This window comes from Empidonax traillii, unplaced genomic scaffold (assembly GCF_003031625.1).
Source record: "Empidonax traillii isolate 1590-97213 ecotype Southwest subspecies unplaced genomic scaffold, ASM303162v1 scaffold116:size1738432, whole genome shotgun sequence".
Taxonomy (NCBI): Eukaryota; Metazoa; Chordata; class Aves; order Passeriformes; family Tyrannidae; genus Empidonax; species Empidonax traillii.
The window spans coordinates 1,627,600-1,640,399 of record NW_020955309.1 but is presented as its reverse complement, the minus strand read 5'-3'; positions in this window follow the sequence as shown (position 1 = coordinate 1,640,399).

Genomic DNA, 12,800 nt, shown 5'->3' with positions numbered 1-12,800 from the left:
CAGCAGCAGTTCCTGCTAGTAACTTTTCTCTACATCTACTTTTTAGTTAAGCATTCACTGTGCATGAGAAAAATACTCCCAAGCAATTTCCCACACACAGAGATATATCTCACCACATCCGCTTTTATCTTGCTAAGTTCCCCTTAAGTTTCTCCTAGGGTCATATAATCTCAGTTCCCTACACATATGGACTTAGGGTACTGATTAAAATATGATTGACTTCCTCACTCTCTTACACAGTAAAGTTAAAAAAAGAAAAGAAAGCCTGCAAGCTTCATGTCTGTTCTACTTCTGTGTGGAGGGTTCCCTTAGGAATGGGGCAGCAGAGCCCACAGCAAAGGGAAAAAGTTTTCAGCCAGTGGGAGACTTGTTGGCCATAGAGAAATATGGAAGAATGGACTAAATCATGGCATTTATGCACCTAAGCCAGTCAGGAAGAATTCATCATGCAGCTAATGATGAGGGGGAAGCCATCCTGATTGCAAGGCCATGCTTAATTAGAAATGAAACATATCATCTCAATGAGCTGAAGGAAAAGGTGCAGTGCTAGAGAGAAAATCTTTTCAAAGGTCCCAAGGCAACATGAAAATTAAAAACCAGCTTTTCTATGTTCAGCAGTAATACTGTTTTTTCCTCCATTTAACTGATGGCAATATCGAGACTACTCTTGAACTTGTATGCTGTGATTGTTACACCAATAGATAAGGTGATTTGGTAAATAGAACAAGTGATTTTCATGCTGGTGGTACCTTATCATTGATTAGTTGAAGCTTATATCAAGTAGTGGTAATCAATTTTTATTTGCTTGATAAATTCTTACCCTGAAGTGTTGATTTTATCAAAATTACCTTCTCAGTAAAAGGTGTAATTTTCCATTGGTAAAATGAAGGATGTTCTCAACACTGGTAATTGTGCTATTATTTGGATACAATGTTTATGTTTTAACAAGTGTAGAGAGTTTCAAGGCAGCCTGAGTGCCCTGCATGATGTGTTAGCATGCTAAATAGGAAGGCACCTGACAGTGTTTTAATTATACATGGTCTTCTTGCTAAATAGGAGAATAAAACCTGGGTGTGTTTTTTCTTGCTGACTATGAAAAACATATCAAATTTCTCACACCAGAACACAAAGAAATATTATTCAATTCTCTTTCCATTTCCACTTCAAAACCCTTGTTATTTATTAGTGCCTACCAGAGAACAAAATGATGTCCCGTTAAAAAGAGCCCTGCATTACTCATCAGGGACAGCTATCACCAAAAATATGAGGAGCCTGGGTGCAATATTAAATCTGGTACCGCTGATAAAGGTGTCTATCCACAAAAACAGACTCTGCTGATGGAGACATCGGCCCTTGGGAAGTAGTTTATGCTTAAGAAACAATACTCTGTACCTGATAATTGTACTGAATAAGCTTTGTCACTGGAAAGACTGGCTGAGTCTTAACATAGAAGTGAAATACAGATTACACAGATGGCCAAAACCCCCTGAGCAGTGAGCAATGAGTGTTACCTGACAATATTATTGGCATTCTCATTTTGAAAGAATCCAAACCAAAAAAAGTACTAGAGGGCATAGTTGCAAGAGAGCAAAACCAACCAGATTTGGACTGCAGTGAAACACTTGACATACTAATGGAATGTCTCTCTGATAAATTAATGTAAATCAGGGTTGGAAGGAACAATCTCATTTCAAAGTTGGCTGAAGGACCGGAACAAAATGATAGGTGATGATATAGCAAACCGGGAAGTGTTTGTACGATACGATGGCACAGGGATAGGTGTCAGGAGGTGTTCTATTTAACATCCTCATTGATGATTCAGAAGAAGAAACAACCACGGTGTAATGAGATTTGATACTTGGGAGGATTACTTAGAACTGATGAGAGCAGCAATTTAATGCAAAGCAACAGGCATCAGGATCAAGGGTAGAGAAAAATAAAAGGCACAAAGTACATGGGTGGAAAGCAAAGTTTAATAAAAAGAAACATGAGAAAATTGCAGCCAGAAGAAACATCAGTTCAGCAAGAGGAGGCCTGGGAAGTGGTAACGTAGGAAGCAATTTCAGGAGAAGAGCAGGCGAGTTATCATATGCTGGGCTGTGTTGAGAAGGTGCTTCAGCCTAAGCAGGGCACTTCACCAAGTCTGGGTCTTGGCATTACACCAGAGACATTACACTGTGCTCAGCTGCTCTGTCCTGCACATCTCTGCTGCTGACAGAATTTGGAAAAGAGCAGTAGAAGTGGTGGTAAAGGACCTTGGTGGCTTAGCCTCCAGGAAAAGCCTGAAGTGCTGCAGCTTTGCTGCAGTAGCACAGTTTGGCAAAGACATGGCTTAGAAAAAGTGTCAAGGAGGCACATCCATCACCTGCATTGGAGGGGGCGTGGGAAAGCAAAAGGAAGCTGAGAACACTGGAACCACAGGTTTGCCTCAAGCAAGGAAGATGTGACATTTTCCAAAGTATTTGAGCCATAGTGTATTTGGAAATTCCCACATTTCAGAATAAAAGAGAAATCTGAGTAAATTTTAATGAGAGAGAAAACTTCTAAAATCTTACACAGTTAGCAAGATTACAGTGATGCAACATTAATACCTGTTTGAAAAAAATCAGCCTTACATAAATAACGCTTCCAACATCTCTGAGCTCAGAAGGGAAGTTCAACAGCATGGAAACAATATTTCTAAGCAGTTAAAGGTCATGGCAGACTCTTACAATATAGCTCAAGTAATATAAGAGGCATAGCAAATACCTTTAGAAGTCTTGGAGGCAGCCTGCAGTCCCCCACTACACCAGATGGGCATCTTTCCCTAAGCCAGCACATGCTGAATTCCCTGGAAAACCCACAAAGGCAGCAGCTAGCTGCCACAACACTGATGCTGTCCTTCAGCTTTCCTGCCACCACCTCTTGCAGGGACAGACCATACCTGTTGCAGATGATGGCATCCCTCTCATCCACTGCACATGTCACATGGCTAGCACACAGCAGGGTTTTAACCAGCAGTAAAAGGAGGGGCATTAGGGATCCAAAACCTCATGGGTGCTTTGACGGCTCACAATATGAGGTGCAGTAGGAACTGAGTATTCTTTTCTCATTTTGTTAGCACTCCTCTCTTCTTAAAAACTAAAAAGTATTTCTGGACAGCAGAAATATCTTCCTGACAGCACTGTCAGATAATTCAGGTTGTATTACAAATTTATTTCCAGCACACCCTCCTCTATTTACCTTGTTTTGATCTTCAGCAATACAGCAGCATGAAGGAATCATCTCTCCAGGCACCTAACATGTTCACACTGCTGCAACAAGTCTTTTAAAATTCTTAAAAAGGTAGACAGATGACAAAAATATCGCCGGACTTTTTTTTATCTCAGTGGACACATGTATGTTGGAAACTGAACCCCATAAGGAGTAATCCATTCAAGTTCACAGGAAAAAACAGGTAGTAAAAAATTCTAATTCCTCCACATATTATGGTCAAGGATAAATCCTCCATTGTCATGGGTTTGCTCTGGGTCAATTTTTCTCACCCCCCACACAATTACTAGAAGTTGAGAGAAGGTTTATGCAGACAGAAGAGACCTGATTGGGTAGAATAATATTAGGGATTTATTACTAGCAAGATAAAATCTAAGGAACTAAATCTACCACAATTCTAATTAGTTATAAGTGTTATATATTTATAAAGGTACCCGTCCCCACTTTGTATCAGTTCAGGAGGAGAAGCAGTCTTTTTCTCTCTTTCTGGAACTCCAGGTTTTTTAAATACCTTTGCAACACTCTAAAGCCCTTCTAGGACAACAACTCCAATTCGTTGCATCTGAAACTGTTTCTTTTTCTCCCTCTTTTCTATGTTGGCCTCAGGGCTGGGCCTACCTCACTGCGGCTAAGACCGGAGGCTGGGGAGTCACCCAGGCTCTGAAGGGTCTTCCATGTACTGCAAGGGGACACTTGCCTACTATGGATCTCCACCACAGAATCACAGGGGATAATGTTTTTTGAGTCCACCCCTGTTTCCTGTGGGGTCCCTTCCCATGGGAGAACAGTCCTTGATAGACCTCTCTGACGTAAGTCCATCTCTCAGACAACAGGTCTTCCATTCCCTGCTGTTTCTCAGGGTCACAAATCTCCAGCACCAGTGTGGATCCCTCACTTGGATCCCAACATCTTACCCGAGCCATTCTGCTCCAGTGTAAGTCTCTCTCCATGGCCTACAAGCCTCCAGCAGGACTCTTGTTTCATTTCAGGCCTTCTCATGAAGTCTCAGCTTCCTTGTGCATCTGAGCTTACTTACTTCAATGTAAGCTCCTCTACAAGTTGCATGGGGTCTCCTCACCCTAATAATCTGCCACAGGTGGCAGGGATTTATTTTTCAGTCTTTTCCCTGCTGAAGGGAGGGAGAGAGAGCAAGAAAGGGGGAAGAAGCAGCCCCACCTTCAAACTTCTCTCTCCTGCTGCTGCCAGCTTTGACCTTGGAGGTTCCATATCTCTCTGCCAGAATTCCTTCTGCAGCAGTCTTGTCCAGGTAGTCAGTCTTTCTCTAAAGTTTTTTCCTCTACTCTCTTACAGGAGAGAAGGGAGGCTTCAGTGCCACACCTGCCCCTGGCCCAGGGCCGGGGGAGGAGGGAGGCCTGGCCCCACTTGGGGCCTGACACCTCTCCTACGTGGCTACCAATTTCAACTGCACAACCACCTTCTCTTATGTTTTCTTAAATATGTAATTAGCAGAGGCTTTACTAGAACTTTTGATTGGCTTTTTTTTCCAGAAATCCACCAGGACAAAACCATCCTAAGCCCCAGGGGCTGGCTGGTGGGTAAAACCATGGCATCACATTCTTTTTCCCCAGTTTGCTCTCTGTGTCAGACACCCTGGTATCCCTCTAACTACAGTAGGTGCTGCATAGTATTGGCAAGAAGGTCATCAGAAAACTGTAGCTGTTCCCACATGTCTTTTTTTGGAAAATCTCTGGATAGAAAGAAGGGACTCAGTCAGACCTACCAGGGGAGAGACCTGTCTGTTCAAAACTGTACACCCTGTCCTTTCAAAGGAGCAGGAAAGGAAGTAAGGATTATGCTATATCTGGACAGCAGTGGAATGTGGACTTCTCTGCTTGTCCTGAGCAGAAAGAAGAGGTCTGTCAAGGAAGTTGCTGAGCAGTGTCCTGGGAGCAGGAGCTCTGAAAGCTGGAAGCTTCCAGCAAAGCTTGTAGCCCTTCTGTTGACATCAGAAGAAAGCAAGTCATTCACAGAATCACAGAATGAGTCACGTTTGAAAGGACCACAGGGGGTCATCTTGTCCAACCTCTCTGTTCCCATGGAGTCATCGCAGAGCACATGGCACAGGATTGTGTCCAGACAGTTCTAGAATATCTCCAGTGAGGGATACCCCACATCCTCTCAGGGAAATCTGTTCAGTGCTCCTTCACCCCCACAGAAAAGTAGTTCTTCCTTATATTCGGGTTGAACTTTCTGTGCATCTGTTTCTGCCTTTTGCCTCTTGTCCTATTGCTCAGCATCACCAAAAAGAGTCTGGTCCATTCTATGACACCCTCCCTTTAGATACTTCTACATTGATGAGGTCCTCTCCTAGTCGTCTTTTCTTGAAGTTTAAGAGGTCCAGCTCCCTCAGCCTTTCCTCTTAAGAGAGATACTCCAGTCCATTATTTATCTTTGTTGCCCTTTTCTGGGTCTGCTCTAGGAGCTCCACGTCTGTCTTGAGGAGCCCAGAACTGGACACAGCACTTCAGATGTGCCTCACCAGGGCTGAGTAGAGGAGTAGGATCCCCTCTCTGACCTGCTGGCAATGCTCTCCCTAGTTCACCCCCAGATCCCACTGGCCTTCTTGGTCCCCAGAACACACTGCTGGCTCAGGGACAGCTTGTTGTCCACCAGGACATCCAGGTCCTTCTCCATAGACCTACTTTCCAGAAGATTGGACTTCAGTCTCTCCTGGTGCCCAGGGTTATTCCTCCCCACATGCAGGACTCCGCATTTACCCTTATTGAATTTCAGACAATTCTCAACATCCTTGGTCAGATTTAATTCGAGTCATGCCTTGGCCTTCCTTGTCTCATTTCTACTCACCCTACAACATCTTTATATTCATTCGAACAGGCCTGACCACGTTTCCGTCTCCTGCACATTTCCTGCTTATGCTTAAGTAATGGCAAGAGGACCAAACACAAATGCCATAACCACGTAACTCTTTGCCACTCCAGATTGTAAGAACAGCTGTTGGGCAACAGGACAGTGACAAGGAGTGATGACCGCTGCTGTTACTGCTGGACTGGCTGGATCTATATGCACAAAGAAATCTCTAACAAACATCCCTTTGTTGTCTTACACCTATACCCTACCTTCACCCTTCTTCTTGCTTCATTCTCCAATCTGCTCAGAGGAAGAACTGTCCCACACATCCTATCTGCCACCTATCTCATACAGCACAGCTTCATCTTGCTCAGGCTTTGTTTATCAGGATAAAGCCAGAATATTATCAAGCAGAGAAAAGCAGCGCTGTGGATTCATGTATTACCTGAATCTAAAAATATCAAAAATAACATTTTAATCTGGCTGAGGGGCTTCCAAGCAACCTATTTGCCAGCAGTAGTACTTAGGGTGTGCCAAGAATAAACCTGGATCGAAAGGCTTTTGAGTAGCAGTCACACAGATGGCACAGCAAGCTATTAAACATGAGATGTATCTGAACATGACTCAGTCTTTCCTCCTCCAGAGTAAACAAAAGGTGATCTTGTTCCTCCTATGTTACTCTTCCAGTGAGCTGAAGTGCTGGGGTTCATCTAAAAAGAGATTTTTCAAATATATTAATGGCAAAAGGCAATGTAGAAATAACATCAACCCATTACAGGATGAAGATGGTCACCTCACAAACAGGGACAGAGGTGCTTCATGCATTTGGACAACATTCTCAGGCACATGGTGTGACTCTTGGGGTGTCCTGTGCAGGGCCAGGAGTTGATCTTGATAATCCCTTCCAACTCCGCATAATCTATGAGTCTGTGATCTTTCTCCTGACCACCTGTGGGCTGGGAAAAAGCTGAAAATCAGGAGAGGTGCTGGAACAAGGGGGCTGTGGCACTCTAGTCTCCAGCTGTCTACAAACAAGTGCGAAGCATTGTCACTGCAGGAAAACTAATGCTACCCAAAGGAGGAGTTAGTGATGCTTATCTCTGTAAGGTTTACACTGATTTTTATACAGATACACCCATATGTATGAGTAATTCCAGAGAAGAATGACCACGACCTTCAGTCTGGGTAGTTCTGTTTTACATCTCACAGCTCTTGGCTGATTTACAGCTTTCTAGTCCTGAGGATGGGGTTTTTTTGGTGGTTTTTTTTTGTTTGTTTGTTTTTGTTGGTGTTTGTTGGGTTTTTTTTGTTGTTTTTTTTTTTCCCCTTGGTTACAGTTTGGAGTCTGCTTTGGTATCTACAAGGTAACCAGTACATTCCCACATGGCACAGGACCTGCAAATCTTACAAACCTTGTGCAGATCCTAGCGATGGTAATGAGAATTAAATGCATGAGATACTGTGTTTTGTCAGTAATTTCACTGCAACAAAAATACACTGAGATACAAAACACAATGTGTCCACTTAAATGTAAAAGAGGTAAGGAATATTTGGATTGCTAGAATGTTTTGATGAAAATGTATACCAGGAGAAGAAGTGTTTTTCTGATATGATTATTTTACTTGGATAATTAATATGAGTTGCACTGACAGCATCAGTGTTTTACTGACAATAAATGCACCTGCACAAGCCATACCAGAAAACACTGCCAAGCAGCCATGAAATCTTAGCTGACTCTAGGTAGAGTGGAAATCAGCAGGGAGAAATTACTTTTTATTTGGTCATTTTGGCAGGACACTTTAGGCTGGGAGGAGTAAAATACTCCCTGCTTCTGCCAACACTGCAAGAATTACTCAGTGTTTCACAGGTTATTCCAGCTTTCCACGTTAGGGGAAAAGACACACTTTTGCTAAGTTCTTATACATCATGTGACCCCTTCCACATGGGTAGTCTTTAAAGGAAACACGCTTTCAACCATTCACTGAGGGTTGAGGGCAAAGAGGATGTCTCCATGTAGCAAAAAGCTTATTCTTTTTACATGTCTAATTCCTATGAGATTGTAAATGGTTACTTCTGAGTGACTGTAGCACTGACTGGTGAAATGGAGGAGCCTGAGCAGATTAGCTCCACTGGTGTGACTCAGGAAGGGAGAGGATGATCAGGCCCTGCACGGAGGCAGGGTGATCTAAACATGAGGTGAAATGCTGCGTGCAATGCAGTAAATCAAATCTCTTCCTCTTCCACTGTTACTCCCACACACACATAGAAACTAATTGTATGACTCTACACACTGCAGATGCAAACGGAAGCTGAGCCTCAGCTTTGAGCTGACAGAAGGTGATGATACTCGGTTTAATGCATAATCCCCTAATCACACTTGGCAATCCATGCAGGGATATTTTTTTACAGAGAGATGCAATATGGACTGGGTTTTGAAAAAAAATCTGAAGGTATTTAGATCCTCAGATGCCACTGAAAGGTGAAGGAGGTTGGGCCCCTCCTTCCATTTGTTTCCTTTAAAAGTTTCAGCAAAGGCAGACTCTTCCATGAACCCACCTTGTGTGGTGTTCATGCTTCTGATAGGTGAGTGCAGGGTTTTTGAACAGAGCAACAAGGTCAGCTGACATAATAACCATTAGCTTTTCTGAGAAAAGAAAACTCTAAGCATCTCCAAAAGTAAGTGCATGTTGATAACTGTTCCTAAAAATGGGTAATGGTTCAGGCTCCCAGTTAGTATAAGATTACAGGAGTGAAGTCAAGAAACTGAGCTCATTAACACAAACTGCAGAGCTGATGAACTTTGAATAGTTGGAAATGCAGGGCTTTGGATTTTATAATTAGAATTCTGATAGGAAAGAGAGACATGACAGATCAAGAAAGCAATTAATTCTGTCATAAAGCAAACCATATCTGACTCATCAGCATGAGCAGCAGAAAAATCTCTAAAATTTGTCCTTTGAAGCCAGGATAGTGTAGCTGAGAACTGCTTGAATAAAGAGAATGGAAAAGCACAAAATGTACTCTTTCTTGCCTGAGTCTGTTTCTGATCTGTCATTTTTCTTTTTTCTTCTCCTCTACTCCATGAAATAATATCCAACTCACATTATTTTTATCTGTTTTCATTTCTGAGGTACATGAGAGCATTTGGAGTAAACACTGAGGAGTTACTCAAAATTTATGACAAAGCACATGTCTTCAGACTGTTCTTCAATCCTGATGAATCTGTACAGCCCCATAATATGCAACAGAATTAATTATTATGATATACTAAGGTCTAACTTCTTAAAAATGGAGACCATTCCCTGAATTTCATAAGAAGAGTAAGGTTACATGGGCTTGAAATGTCTGAACATCTGACGTGCAGTAAGAACATGTAAGGTCTCCAAACGCATGTGGCTTGTCAGGGGCTCTGCAAGTGCTTCCCTGACGAAGAAGGTTTTGCACACACTCCCCAGAGGGAAGGTGATTCACCATACCAGGTTGAGACCCAGTACACTGCAGTGTAAGCAGCTCATGAAACTCGATGGCATACTGTATGGAAATCAAGGCATGACTCACGCACTTAATATAGAATTGCAAGCAGATATTTGCAATAACTGAGCAGAACTTTGTTATCATATCCCCCTTTTCTGTGCAGAAGTACCACACAGGAGCAATCCTTTGGTTTTCAGCCAAGTGCTCAGTCAGGTACTTCATCCTGTATGCATGCTTAAAACAGGACAGGAGAGTGATTTAAGCAAGCAAATAAGTTTAAGCACAAGTTTAATGGTTTTATATCACCTGCAGTATGTGCTTAGAAAACTTACTAAAGTGAAGAATGTCTTTTGTTTTCTGAGTTGGTTTTCCTCCAGCCAGGGGTGTCACAGGTGGTCTTTGCAGAGAACAATCTTGGACAGAAATGGGAGAGCCCTGTAAATTTTATGTAGTCACCACTGGACCAGAGAACCTCGTTGTCTGGGCAAAAGCTTCAGCCCAGCTTTGCAAAAGGGGTGCTCAGCATGGCTCAGAACCAATCTGGGAGCAAGAGACGGGAAGAGATGAGGACAACAATCTCACTCCCTAACTTTAGACAAGTAAATTCAGCCCCTAAACTGGGAGTGTGATTCCCAGCTGAGCTGCCATGTACATAAGGAGACAGACAGGCTCCTCCATAGTGTGTCTCAGAGTAACCTCTGAATCCTAGGGGTGCTCCGAAGGAGATCACAGTTATTAATTTTAAAGGAAACATAAGTAAATATTCAGAGTACTATAATTACCCTTCACTGAAGAGTTCCAAATTCGATGCTCAAAGTCACAAAGAAATCTTGACTGCAGTGTTTTCACTAAAGACCCCAGAATCTGCATTTACCTAGCCCAGACACACTTTTCTGTTGTGTTACAAAGCCAGCATTACTTACCTGTCTAGACTGTTCTAAGCTCCTTACAGACTTATGGCTATCTTTGGCATAGTAAGAGTAGAGTTATTTTTCAATTAGCACAACTGCAGTAACACAGAATTTTTTAGCATAATGTACCCCAGCTGTTAAAGGGCAAATCAGCAAATCTCCCTTCCTCCTGTATCCCCCTCCAAAACAACCTGTGGTATCAATACCACTGTGATAAAAAATCTAAGCTGAAATCTAGCTTCAAACTCTGTTCTAACAAGTTAGTGCTGCAGCTTCTTCCTTCTTGCTGCTCCTGCTAGGAGTTGCTGTGTTCTGCCATCAAAGAGACTTTACATGGAGTCATGTAAACATGTATGTGTATATTTTTCAGAAAAGTTTCATTTAAGTATGGTGCACCACTTTGAGGTAGGGTATAAGAAATATAGTGCAGAAGATGGGAAACTCATAGCCATAAGTTCTTCCGAAATCCTGTTTTGAGTATGTAACTCACAAACTGTGAATTATCATGAAGGCAGCTGAGCTGCCTTCCCAGTGGAGCAGTAATTTGGCAGGTCTGATGGAGCTGGCATATGGCTCTCCTCTTTGCCTAACCTTTATTGATCTGTTTCACATGAGCACTTCATGCATCAGTGTATGCAGAACTGCCTGCCCTTAGTTCTAAGTGCATTTCCTTATCAGAATATATGGTGCTGCATTATGCTGCATGTTTATGGTTTGAAACATTGACCTGATAATGTGGCTGTAGTCAAACAAAATGCTACATGTAACAGCAGCCAATTAATTTGTTTCAGGGAAAGAACATGACACCAGAAAGAAAGAGGTACATGCTTAGCTACATTTCAGTCAAATGGCTGAAATGATATAACCATTAAGATATATTTTCCTGATAAACACTCACTTTCACATATTATCTATTTATTTTTGTCTGGTATCCTAGTGGAACTTATAACATGTTAGATGTAGTTTTTTTCCCATTTACTGCTTTGCTGGAAGCAAAATTCCTGGTTCTTTCTGGTTACATTATTCTCACAAACTGCAATAAGAGAAGAGATATTTTTAATGAGTACTTGTGTAAATAAATAGAATAATGTTTACAGAAATTATCTCTATTAGTGCCTAGTGAGGTTGGAGTTTGAACCTTTTCTGTCTGCAGTTAGAAACGTTAGCTAGCCAAGCAATTGATTCAGAGTAAAATACACACTTCTAGAGTTTTCCCTTTCTAAAATGCTGTTGTGAATGACATGTTTCCTTGGAGCACTGGAACTGGACTTCCTGAAAGGAAAGATTTGATCAAACAGAAAGGTTTTAGGCTATGGAGGTACTCTGCATAAAAACAAAGGCGGTGTTGCGTAAAAGCAACTGGGTTTTTTCACTGTAATTTTTCAGCTATGACTATTTTCAGAATTGAACTAACTCAGAAGACAACTTTCCTTAGGTTTGTAGTGTTTGGAAAACTGCAGTGGCAGAGTCTCCCAGGGACAGCACAGCTATTGCTCTGATCCTCACAGATTTAACTGTGGCTGTCACCTCCACAGAGTGATCTGTACCGAGTTATGGAAGACCTCAGAAGCAATAATCAGATGTTTATCCTTCCCGTGATTGTACTCTTTTAATAAACAATGTCCTCTCCTAATTTCTGACACTAAGACAATGCAGTAATAAATACAATACTAGAGCCAGTATTTTATTTGTAAGTTTCCCTTTTCTCTCTTAAAATAGCTTTCTATTTTCACCATAAGTGAAAACACTTATGGTTGTTTTCAGAGTGAAGTGTCTTTGGGACAGGTAAGAAAACTAAATTTACAAGTTTGGAGCTACAAGACAGGACTGACTAGAAAATCTGCTTGGGTAACTCAAAGCAGGTAAAGCTAGAAAGTTTAAATGCAGCATAATACTTCAAAATCCAGCCAAACTGAAAGAAAAAAGATTGTTTAGTGTGGAAGGTAATTTGCTCTAATGTAGACTTATATTTCTTTTTTTTTAATGCTACTTCAGAAATTAATTTTTCTATGTACAATTAGTCAAAGTATTTCTGCTATAGAAACATATCTTATTGAAAGCACAGAAAGTGTTGTAATTATCCTTCGGGCATTTGACAAAGCAGATTTTGTAATTGAGCAGTGGCTTGTTGAGACTTGAGAAGCAAATTAAATCTGGATATGATCTGTGAGTCCCCAGGAAGTTATAGCTTTAGAAAGCAGAGTCATTCATATCTGTTTGCTCAAACATGATGTCCTTCCAGGGTAACAGTGGGAAAAGGGGGTTCCATGGAGATGGCTGCATCTTCCTGGTCACATCTGGGCATCAGTGTAGCAGCACAGAGAACGACCCAAA